Source organism: Giraffa tippelskirchi, chromosome 4 (genome assembly GCF_054371585.1).
Source record: "Giraffa tippelskirchi isolate mGirTip1 chromosome 4, T2T-mGirTip1v1.2.pri, whole genome shotgun sequence".
Taxonomy (NCBI): Eukaryota; Metazoa; Chordata; class Mammalia; order Artiodactyla; family Giraffidae; genus Giraffa; species Giraffa tippelskirchi.
This window is the reverse complement of record NC_137278.1, coordinates 158079359-158092267: the sequence shown is the minus strand read 5'-3', so window position 1 is coordinate 158092267 and position 12909 is coordinate 158079359. Positions and strand designations below refer to the sequence as shown.

Below are 12909 nucleotides of genomic sequence, written 5' to 3'. Positions count from 1 at the left end.
GGATTTGAGGAGCTGTGAGCCAGGAACTGTGGAGGAAGACCAAATGTATATAGGAAATATATTTTGGTGATATGAGTGACCAAATAAACATTTTTCCTGTAAATTGCAATTATCACAACTGCAAGGTTGATAGTATTTATTGTCTTACAGCTTTGGAGGTCAGAAGTCCAAAATGAGTTTGACTGAGTTAAAATCAAGGTGTCAGCAGGGTTTCATTCTTCTGGAGGATCTAAGAGAAAAATCCATTTCCTTGCCTTTTCCAGCTTCCAGAGACTGCCCACATTCCTTGTCTCATGCCCATTCCTCCCTTTTCAAAGCCAGCAGTGTAGCATCTTCATATTTCTCTTCTTCTCTCTCTTGACTTCTGCTTCTACTGTCATATTGCCTTCTCTGACTCTCTTGCTTCCCTCTTTCCCTTATAAACAGTAGGTAGCTAGTCAGACCAGAGAAGGCAATGGCACCCCACTCCAGTACTCTTGCCTGGAAAATCCCATGGACGGAGGAGTCTGGTGGGCTGCAGTCCATGGGGTCACTAAGAGTCGGACACGACTGAGCGACTTCACTTTCACTTTTCTCATTCATGCACTGGAGAAGGAAATGGCAACCCACTCCAGTGTTCTTGCCTGGAGAATCCCAGGGATGGTGGAGCCTGGTGGGCTGCCGTCTATACTTTCACTTTTCTCATTCATGCACTGGAGAAGGAAATGGCAACCCACTCCAGTGTTCTTGCCTAGAGAATCCCAGGGATGGTGGAGCCTGGTGGGCTGCCGTCTATGGGGTCGCACAGAGTCGGACATGACTGAAGCGACTTAGCAGCAGCAGCAGCAGCAGCAGCTAGTCAGACATGAGTGGGTTCCTGCCCTGTCCTGGATGGGGTCATCTTCCCCCCCTCCCAGACACTGGTGATCAGAACATACCCAGAGACCCTCCCTCTTGTAGCCAAGGACCACCCACTAGGTGTCCAGCCATATCAAGCAAGATAAAACCACCATCACAGGTTGGCACAAAGGCACCAAGACCTAAAAGGTAACTCAAAGTAACCTGGGGTTGGTTCATTTTGCCATAATTATAATAAATTAGCTTTGTGGTTTTGTACTCCCCTCCCCATGGGTTTTGCTTGGGTGTTTATGGTGAGTGCCTGTGCACCAGGAGAAAAGCTATATAATCTAAAACTGTCAATCAATCTGTCAGTCAAATGATGCAGGACACAGGGAGCGGCCACCACTCTACAAAACCCAACCCTACCCCGTTGCGAGGCTGCTTCTGGTTTCCAGACAGCTCACTCTCATCCTTTCTCAGGAGTGTACTTTAGCTCTGCTTAATGCAAATCTTGCTACTTAAAGCTGCCCTGTGTCTCTCAATTGAATTCTTTCTCTTTGAGAAGACAAGAACCAAGGACTTGCTGTTCTGCTGTTGACAGTAAGGCTTCCAGAGATTAGGTTGAGCCTGTCCAAATAATCCAGGATAATCACCCCATCTCAGGATCCTTAATCTGCAAGTTAGCATAGTTACAGTTCCAGGGATTAAGACATGGACATCTCTGGAGCAGGAAGAATATTATTCTATGTACCACATCTTCCTTTAAGGCAAAGGGTCCCTCTGTTTTCTTTCCTATAGTCTATTCCCCTATACTCTATTTCAGTGATACCTATCTCCCTCACAGCATTCCTTTAAATTTTATCCGTCCCGTGTCTTACTTTATCTCAACTCTGAGAGACTAGAAAGTCTGAGGAATTAACTAGTACCAAATGGCCCAAGGGGCTTCCCTGATGGCTCAGACAGTAAAGAATCTGCCTGCAATGCAGGAGACTTGGGTTCAATCCGTGGGTCGGGAAGATTACCTAGAGAAGGAAGGGAATGGCTACCCACTCCAGTATTTATGCCTAGGGAATCCCACGGACAGAAGAGCCTGGTGGGCTACAGTCCACAGGATCACAAAGAGTCGGATAGGACTGATATTAGCTTTCTGTGCTGCTCGCACCTCGTGTTTACATTTTAACCAGATTGCTAGTGCCTCAAAGAAGAGAATGATGATAATAATTGGGCTTTCAGATACTCGATGAGGAGGCTATACAAACGGTGTTTTAGAGTCCACTTGACTGCCCTCCAAAGCTCAGCACAGAATGTTGTCTTCCTGGAGATTATAAACTTCTGCAGGAATAAGACATTATTATCCAATTACTGGCTAGGAGTCTGGGCTCTGGATTCAAATCCTGCCTGAGTTTAAATCCTTTTGTTACCATTTATTATCTGTGTGGTCTTGGGCATGTTATTTTACTTCTTCATATTAGTTACAATACAGGCTATGCTGCTGTATTGAAGACATCCCAAAATACATTGGTTCAAGCAAGATAGGAGGTTAGTTCTTATTCACATAATAATCTGAAGGTAGATTTAGGGCAGGAATGTGCCTTTGTCCCATAAACTCATCCAGGGACCTAGGTTCCTTTTATGTTCTTCACAGTCTTGTTCTTATAGTCAAAGCTGGCTTACTACTGCCACACCCTTGTCTAAGCCTGGGGACAGAGAGCAAGAAGCTTCCTTTCAAGAATGGGAACCCTGAACCTGCAGATGTCATTTCTACTCACATCTAAATGGCCAGAATTGAGTTGTACGACCACATCAAACTGCACGGGAGGCTGAGAAATGAGACTATTCTTGGGGAGCCCTGGGCCCAGCCAAAATTCATGGGCTGTATTATTTCAAGAAAGAGAAGTTGGAAATCAGAAGTCTCTGCCATGTTCTCTGCAGCTTAGTTTTTTCATCTACAAAATAAGAGCATGGTTTTAATGTTAAATCTAATACATAGAGAGGGTCTAGAACTGTGTGCAGCACATGGTATGTGTTTAGTAAATGCTAGTTTATATCATAATACTATATGCCTCCCTCTCCCAGCCCATGTTTGGGTCCTAATGTCTGCTCCAAGGTAAGAGAAGACCTTGAATGATCCAAGGATGTTGGAGGCTCATTCCATTGGGTAACAGTCTCTTGGATGTGGAAGGACTGGCTGGTTTAAAGGTACCAGGGCAGGGTGCATCATCTGGCACTCACAGAGAGCCCAGCTCCCCCAAGGTACTGAACAAACGTGTGCTGTGATGAATTTCATCATCTCTTTATGAACATGGAGCAGGTTCAGTCTGAAGAGGACAGGAAGGAAGGAGGGAAGCCATAGAAAGAGAATGATGCTGAGAAGGAAAGGAAGACAATGGAGGGAAATGAGGGAAGCCAACCCTTCGTGTGAATCAGAAAAAGACTCCCCTTTGTCTATGTTACACCATTTGTCTCAGCATAGTCATAATATACGAATATATGTTAAATATGATATGAATGGTGACCCCTCCCCCAGAGGCATTCAGTTTACAACCTGTACAACCCATCCTAGAAAAGCTATGTAGAGCTTGAGGGAGGTCAGGGGTAAGGATAAGAAATAAGAAAGGAAAGTCACATTGGTAACAAATACAAGAATAGAGGAAATGGCAATCCACTCCAGTATTCTTACCTGGAGAATCCCATGGACAGAAGATCCTGGTGGGCTACAGTCAATGGGGTTGCAAAGAGCTGGACACGAGTGAGCACATATGCACAAGAATAGAGATTAGACGTAAATGTAATGTTACAGCAGAAAGTGAAGAAGAACTAAAGAGCCTCTTGATGAAAGTGAAAGAGGAGAGTGAAAAAGCTGGCTTAAAGCTCAACATTCAGAAAACTAAGATCATGGCATCCGGTCCCATCACTTCATGGGAAATAGATGGAGAAACAGTGGAAACAGTGGCAGACTTTATTTTTTTGGGTTCCAAACTCACTGCAGATGGTAATTGCAGCCATGAAATTAAAAGACGCTTACTCCTCGGAAGGAAAGTTATGACCAACCTAGACAGCATATTGAAAAGCAGAGACATTACTTTGCCAACAAAGGTCTGTCTAGTCAAGGTTATGACTTGGTTTTTCCAGTGGTCATGTATGGATGTGAGACTTGGACTATAAAGAAAGCTGAGCACCGAAGAATTGATGCTTTTGAACTGTGGTGTTGGAGAAGACTCTTGAGAGTCCCTTGGACAGCAAGGAGATCCAACAAGTCCATCCTAAAGGAGATCAGTCCTGAAAATTCATTGGAAGGACTGATGTTGAAGCTGAAACTCCAATATTTTGGCCACCTGATGCGAAGAGCTGACTCATTTGAAAAGACCCTGATGCTGGGAAAGATTGAAGGCAGGAGGAGAAGCAGACGACAGAGGATGAGATGGTTGGATGGGATCACTGACTCGATGGACATGAGTCTGGGTCAACTCTGGGAGTTGGTGATGGACAGGGAGGCCTGGCGTGCTGCAGTCCATGGGGTCACAAGGAGTCAGACACAACTGAGCGACTGAACTGAACTGATGGACTGAATTGTGTCCCTGTCCTCCCAAAATTTGTATGTTGACTGTATTTGAAGATATGGCCCTTAGGGATTATAATTAAATTATAATTATGGTTAAATCAGGTCAAAAGTGTGGAACCCAAATCTAATATAACTAGTGACTTGTAAGAAGAGGAAGAGATCCCAAAGATCTTTCTCTGTGTGCATGCACAGAGAAGAAGCCATCTTCAAACCAAGAGAGAGGCCTCATTGGAAACCAACCCTGTAGACACCCTGACCTTGAACTTCTAGCCTCCAGAACTATGAGAAAACAGATGTCTGTCACTAAGCCACCCAGTCTTGCTATGGTAGCCTGAGCAGAGTAATACAGTAGGAAAATGAGAAAAGGGTCATCATGGTAGAGAGAAGGCAGAGATCAGAGAAAAAGGAGGGGCAGGAGAGAGAAGAGGCTCGGTTCTTCATACTGTGCATCTGGGACTTCAGGAGGGAGGTGCATCTTCGGTGAATCTCCTGTAAAGCGCAGTCCCTGGGTGTTGGTTCAGTCTCTATTAGTAATGCACTGCTGCCACCCGGTGGCCACATGCTTAATCCAGTCACTCACTCATTCAGCTTATTTCTGTTGAGCCCCTGTTCTGTGACAAGAGAATATTAGTCAATACTGATTAACACCTACTATGTGCTAAGCTCTGTCTCATTGCTTTCCCAAGAAAAATTATTTAAGCTTCACCACAACCATTTGGGTATTATTATCTCTTTCCCGGAGGAGGAAACTGAAATACTGAGAAATTCAGTAACTTGTTCAAGAGCCTTCAGCTAATAAATGAGACCGTCATCTTGAGCCTGGGAGTCTGGCTCCAGAACCATTTATAGACATGTTCTCGGCCCTTAGAGTTTTTTCTTATTAAGAGACAAGCAATCTAGAAAAGGCAGAGGAACAAGAAATCAAATTTCCAGAATTCGTTGGATCATAGAGAAAGCAAGGGAATTTCAAAAAAAATCTGCTTCATTGACTACATGAAATCCTTTGACTGTGTGAATCACAACAAACTGTGGAAAATCCTTAAACAGATGGAAATACCAGACCACCTTACCTGTCTCCTGAGAAATCTGTATGTGGGTCAAGAAGTAACAGACATGGAAAAATGGACTGGTTCAAAACTGGGAAAGGAGTACATCAAGGCTGTGTATTGTCACTCTGCTTATTTAACTTGTATGCAGAGTACATAATGTGAAATGCTGGGCTGAATGAAGCACAAGCTGGAATCAAGATTGCCAGGAGAAATATCAAAAACCTCAGATATGTAGATGATACCATTCTAATGGCAGAAAATGAAGAGGAATTAAAAAGCCCCTTGAAGGTGAAAAGGAGAATGAAAAAGCTGGCTTAAAACTCAACATTTGTAAAACTAAGATCATGGCATCTGGTCCCATCACTTCATGGCAAACAGAAGGGGAAAAAGTGGAAACAGTGACAGATTCTATTTTCTTGGCTCCAAAATCACTGTGGACGGTGACTGCAGCCACAAAATTAAAAGATGCTTGCTCCTTGGAAGGAAAGCTATGATGAACCTAGACAGCATGTTAAAAAGCTGAGCAATCACTTTGCCAACAAAGGTCAATATAGTCAAACCTATGGTTTTTCCAGTAGTCACGCATGGATGTGAAAGTTGGACTATAAAGAAAGCTGAGTGCCAGAGAATTGATGCTTTTGAACTGTGGTGCTAGAGAAGACTCTTGAGAGTCCCCTGAACAGCAAGGAGGTCAAACCAGTCAATCTTAAAGGAAATCAGTCCTGAATATTCACTAGAAGGACTGATGCTGAAGCTGAAGCTCCAATACTTTGGCCAACTGATGCAAAGAGCCGACTCATTAGAAAAGACCCTGATGCTGGGAAAGATTGAAGGTAAAAGGAGACAGGTTGGCAGAGGATGAGATGGTTGGATGGCATCACCAACTCAAGGGACATGAATTTGAGCAAACTCTGGGAGATAATGAAGGACAGGGAAACCTGGCATGCTGCATTCTATGGGGTCACAAAAAGTCAGACACATCTTAGTGACACAACACAACAACAACATAAAATTCTTATAATAAAAAATGTCAGCATATTGTTTTATTCTTTACAGATTCTATTGTTGTTTCACTGTCAAGAATCTCCCTCGTCACATTCAACTGACTCATTGTGTACCCACTGGGTTAGGGCACTGGTCCAGACGGGAAGAGTTTTAAAAAATAGAAAGTCCACATTCCACAGGAGCTATTTTAGCAAGAGGGAGAGGGATGGGTCAGGAGATAAGTAGAAGGCAGAGCAGGATAGGGGAGGGAGAGAGAGAAAGAAACTGGAGAACTGAATTATCTAACAGGGCAGCCACTAGTCACTGCTTAAATTTTAGCTAATTAAATTAGATTGAATTAAAAATTCAGTTTCTCAGTTACACTCAACACGTCTCGGGTGCTCAATAGCCACATGTGGCTGACGTTACCACATGTGGCTACCATCACAGACTGCATAAGCACAGAACAGTGCCATCATCACAGAAAATTTCATTAGACAGTTATGCTGCAGATCCCTTATCCTGGAGCGTGGGGTCTTCCCAAGGATGACCTGGGCGTGGGTCACACAGTGACCTCACAGCTGGGAGCCTGTAGATTGGTGACAAAGTCGGAGAACAGAAGAGCAATAATCTCAAAGCAAAATAGACAGCGCCTCTCCTCCTCCTGACCCTACCAGGCTTGGGCTGAAAATGAAGATGTCAAATCTCAATAGAACTTTTTAAGGTGATGGGATGGAAGAAAGAGGGGGTCTTGCTCCTCCCTTCCACTGGGTCCTGGAGCTGGTTGGTGGGTCTGTTGTTCATTCCTTCCACAAGTCTTCTTCTTGGCTGGTGGATCTAGAAGGTAAGTGAAACCTCGCCTTCCAATCTCCACTTCGCTCGGGGGCCTTTGCTTGCGGTCGGTACTCCATTAAGTTGTCCAGAAGTTGCCTGGCATTGCAAACTGAGCTGTTTAGGCCTCTGAGCTCTGGCCGTGCCCTTTTGAAGACCTGATGGTGCTTGTCTAGGAACAGCTCTTTTTTTGTGTGACCATCATGCTTATTTGCCCGTATGTCAGCCTCTGATTCTCCAATGTGAATTTCCCCACTTGTGATAAACTGGTGGAGTTGGATGATTCAGACAGGCTGGTAAAATCCAATTTTAATTTAGTCTAGAGAGAACCTTACTAAAACAACACAGACATAAACACACAGAATTCGGTAGCACCTAAGCCAACTATTGCTCTGCCCTACTCTGCATCATTGCCTCACTAATTCCTTGTTTGGCATCTGTCCCTTCTCTTTCAATCCCACTCCAACCTGAGTCCCTTGATCACATCTTGCACCAAGTTCATTATCTTCCCTAAAGATGGCCCTGCTCTAGAAATATATTCAGTATTTCATAACAGCCTATAATGGAAAAGAATCTGAAGAAGAATGTATACATATATAAAACAACTACACTTCAATTAAAAAAAAAAAAGATGTCCCTGCTCTAGGCTCAGTCCCCTTAAAAACACTCTTCAACTAAATTCATTCAACAAATACTGAGCATCTACTGCCCTCAAAGAATCATGGTCAAGTAGGGAGACATATTCATATAATGAAATAGATATAGACATATAGATATATAGTGGAATATATCTGTTGGTTAGTGTTCCTTTGGTTGCAAATGATAGAAAACTCCAACTGGCATAATATGAAAAGGGACTTCATTGGCACATGAAGTCTATGAGTATATCTTGGATTTCAGTGGGGTGTGATCCAAAAGGGCAAAGGGGTCACCAGCAGACCCCTTCTCTTTCATTCCTTTCTTACTTTCTTTATTTTGGTGTCATTCTCAAACATGGCATGATGACATGAAGGCTGCCAGCAGCTTTGGGCTTATGATGGGAATGTCTAACGCAGCAAAAATTTGGTTTAAAAAAAAAAAACAACAACAAAAAATAAAGCTTATCTTTCAAGTGATCACTTATACAGGTGACATTATATATCATATATAATCCCATTCCTTCTCATAAATGAATTGGCCTCTATCCAGTCACACCGTTGTCAAATGTGTTATCCCACGGTTACGCATTTTATAGGAAATGTAGTTTCTCATTCCGGCTTTTGTTTCCTAAGATCTAATCTTGCAGACTTGTTTTAACAAAATGTTGCTCAGCGGAGCCCACCCAGCCTCATGAGACCACAATCTGACCCAAACAACCACAAAGAAAAGGAGCTTAACAGAATGTACACACAACCCACTCTGCCTGGGTATGGTTTGTAAATGTCAGGCTTTGAAATTGGGTCAATGGTCTTGTTATTTGTCGTCTCTGTGTTACAGTCTTCTTAACTAATTAATAAATGTGTACACATTAGGGACTTTGGCCAGATGTTTTCATTATATTGCTTTCTTTGGAAACTCTCCAAGCTCCACCCTGAAGAAACAAAGACTTTCTAAATGGTCTAAGCAAAAGGAAATATACCTTATTTGCAAGGCTTGGTGCAGTGGGGGAAAGAAAGGAAGTCAGAAAAAGGCTTGTGGTGTGGCCAGGGTACAGGGCAGTGCTCAAAAAGGATGTGCTCTGGGGTCACACTGCCTGGGTTAGAGCCCCAGCTCTGCCTGTTCCAAATTGAATGACTTGAGCAAATTATTTCTCAGAGCCTCATTTACTCCTCTGTAAAACAGTGGCGATAATAATGCTGACCTCATGGTAGTAGCCAGTCCCCAACAACCCCCACCCTCCTGCTTTTGTGGCTTTGTGCGGTTCCCTCCATCACATCAGGGTTTTCTATGTGACCAATCGAACATTCCAAAGTGGTGGTATGTCACTTCAAGGCTCAATGATGCTAGCTGAAAGCTAGGAAGACAGCTGTCCAGTAGCTGCCAATTTCTCTTCCTCTAAGGGACAGGAAACCTCAATGAGTCCCTGCCTCGGTCATCAGATCAGAGTGGAGTGGACCATCCCAGGGCACACAGGCATCTTGTGTAAAATGCAGTGGACTCATTCTTCGGAAATACATCTAGGGGTTCAAGAAGTGTGAGTTATTTTTCTGAAATTGCCTTTGGTATCTGACTTTGCTCTTAACCACCAACCTCACTGGGAGTCCTTTCCCTTTCAATGTCCCCTCCAAACTTGACACATTCATCCAGGAAAGGGTTTCCAGAGTGGGCTGGACACATGCACACAGCAATCATGTGGGTTTGGGCAGAAAATAGTAAATCTTGAATATTATTTATATATTTGCTCTGTTTCATAGGCATGACTTCTGAGATATGATCATAAGCAATTATATTCTGTTCTTCTACTCTTCCTGTAACTTCTTTCATTGGTAGTATCGCCTGTTAAAACCTCCTGTAGGCTCATGACTTTTCTAGACATTCAAGTCACTCAGAGTTCTAGAATCACTTTTCACAAACTGCAATCTCAACGCAGAAGGTAGAATGTAGCACAAATGAGCAACAGGAAAATGACAGAACTAAAGATTCTCCTACTCCAGGATAAAGTGGGCACGTTGATCTGATGAATAAAACAGTGATGATTAGTCAGATAAGACGGTAGCCCCCTACCATGCCAAATCAACATTATTAAGATGGCTATTTTATTTATATTCACGGTCATTAACAATGGACCTTGTCCTCGATGTATTTTGTGCCTTTGTTGTTGTTTTAGTCACTAAGTCATGTCTGACTCTTTAGAAACCCCATGGACAGTAGCCCACTAGGCTCCTCTGTCCATGGGGATTCTCCAAGCAAGAATACTGGAATGGGTAGCCTTTTCCTCCTCCAGGGGATCTTCCCAACCCAGGGATCAAACACACTCTCCTGCATTGGCAAGCCATTCTTTACTACTAAGCCACCTGGGAAGCCCCATTTTGTGCCTTAGATATTCATTAATTATATTAGCACATGTAGAGAAGTTATAAACATTTACTGAAGGTGTGTCCCAAATTTTTATTGTTATTAGTAATTTAAAAATTTAGAGATCCCTGCTTTATGGTTGAATGCAAGCCTCACTGCTTCCAGGAAGGTGCCCACTGATCTTTCTATTGAATTGTACAGCATTTGCAGACTGGTCCGTCTGAGTGCCCTTTAATTAGTCAGCCTCCCACACTGATCTTTGGCGGTTTCACTTTATCGTCTCCATTTTCCCAATAGGTGTATTAACTTCCCAGGCACAAGCAGGCATCCATGAGGCCTGATATCCACGAAAGGTGTCTGATGATGCTGCCATGTTGTGATTATGCCTGCTGTGAGTGCCCAAGCTTAGGAATTCTGTGGTCATCTCTCTCCAAGTGAAGACCAAGATGGGGGTTGGGGGGAGGTTTGTGTGCATGCTCAGACTGAGCGACGGACCGAGTCAGTCGTGTTTAACTCTCTGCAGCCCCGTGGACTGTAGCCCACCAGGCTCCTCTGTCCATGGGATTCTCCAGGCCAGAATCCTGGAGTAGGTTGCCATTTCCTATTCCAGGGGATCTTCCCAACCCAGGGGTCTAAACTGAGTCTCTTAAGTCTCCTGCATGGGTAGGCAGGCAGATTCTTTACCTCAAGTGCCTCTTGGGAAGTCCTAGGGGGAGGGAGTGAGGAGAAGGAAAATGGAAAAACACGCAAAAGAATCTGGACAATCCGTTCTGTTTGATTCCTTAAAAATCAGAAAAGGACGGCTTTAAGACTTCCATACATCAAATCTATCACAAAATATCACTTAATTTCTAATTTTATATTATTCTAGTTTAATGTTCTGCTCAGAAATAAAGAGCAAGCATTTGAGGACTGAGAGATTGAAAAATTCTGGGAACCCAAACCGTCTTAGACAAAGCAATCACCTCTGCTTCTATGACTGGTGCTTTGTTTCTGCCATTCTCCTTTGTTCCTCCTCACCCCCTCCATCCCCGCCCCCATACCCACGCTTCCCCTTCTGTTACTCCCTCCACACCCACTGAGGACCCGCTATGCTGTTTTGTACTGAGCTGGTGCTTCGAAACAGTTAAGGTAGGCTTGGAAGAAGCTTGCCATCTTAACTACTTTGGGAACAGAGGGAGAGAGGTTGAAAGAAACAAATGCAAACTAACTGAAGGACAAGAAATATATACAGTTAATTCCCCTTATTTGTAGCAATTATGTTTCATAAAGTTACCTCAAGTACTGAATTAGTGAATCCTGATCCCTGGCTCCCAGGAGAAATATAGTAGGGTCCTGAGAGCCTCAGACCATAACATTTTCATCAGTCAATAGGTAAGCTTGTTTTACGTGTGTTTTTGTCTAAAGGCACCTGTACTCCTACAAATACCATACAGCTTTATTAATACGGAACTAACAGCTGACAGCACTTGAACTGTGCTGAGTGAAGGCCTGAGTGAAGCTAACCTATGTACACTGCCCGTGGGGCACATTGCAGCTTTCTCATGTATAGGGACACTAGACATCATTCCAGCATGGGCTTGGAGGACGTTTTAAACAGCAAAATCACCAACAAAATGCATGAAAATGTGAAAAACGTGACATTAAATAGACCACGAAACCGACACGTGTTCACAGTATAGCAGCAGAAGCAAGAAGGCTAAGCTCAACCTCAGCTGCACAACTTGAAATTTCCACAGCTCTGGGCACACACAGATGACCACAAGTGTTGATCTGGGGGTAAAAAATAAATTCTAGTGAGTAGACAAATTCAGAAACATGAAATCTGCCACTAATGAGGTTGACTATGTGAGTGTGTGTGTGTGTGTGCATGTGTGTGTGTGTGCATGTGTGTATGAGTGTGTGTGTGTGTGTGTGTGTGTAAAACTTGCATTGAGAAAATGTAAGGACCCAAAGAGAAAGGAAAATACTTTGGGAAAATATTCGTGGAGGAAGGGGGTGGTGAAGAGAGGTGAGAGAAGGGGATATTCTAGGAACCTGATGAGGACAGCTAAGCACAGTGAGGTGTGTCTAGGAGCCAAGAGGAAGTGGCTTGGAAGGGTGGTGGGAACCAGGTGGAGGAAGAAGTCCGTGCCTCAGCTTGAGAAACAACCAAGGCACCTCTGCTGGAGAAGGTGAAAAGCAAGTCAACTGTGGGAGCTTATCAGAGTTGCTCAACTCCAAATACTAAGTAAGAGAGGCCTTTTAAAAGAGATTACAAACAAGAGTTACTTCCTCAAACAAAGATTTGTAGATGAGAAAAATGTTTAGGAGGAAAGCCTCTAGGGGGATGGGGGAAGGTCTTTGCTAAACACATATTTCATCAGCAGGTAGTAATAACCTGCTCTGTTGGCAAAACAAGAGAAAACAGGCTCAAAGTCAACCAATAAGAGGCAGAAATACTTTTGAAAGTATGCTTTTGAAAACACGACCCTGTAGACACTTGTCAAATCCCACTCATTCTTTAGAACAAAAGGTGGAAGTACCTGTTCTGATGAAATACTTTGTCAGAAAAGTATAACTAGACCTGGAATCTCTGAGTCAGGAAAAATTCCAGTGGAGCTGAACTTTGAGATCGGCCACACCTAGAAAAGAAACAGAAGTGACTGAGGGGACAGTGAAGTATGATTT

General features: G+C 43.4%; 1 protein-coding gene across 2 annotated transcripts in view; it reads right to left on the bottom strand.

The window, feature by feature from the left end:
* Positions 1-12909, bottom strand: part of ELK3 (ETS transcription factor ELK3) — a 204576-nt gene that overhangs the window by 183415 nt on the left and 8252 nt on the right. For both annotated transcript variants that reach the window (XM_081595343.1, XM_081595347.1), the window contains exon 2: positions 12765-12863. The gene's annotated coding sequence lies outside the window, so the exon portion shown is untranslated. The remainder of the gene's footprint in view (positions 1-12764; positions 12864-12909) is intronic.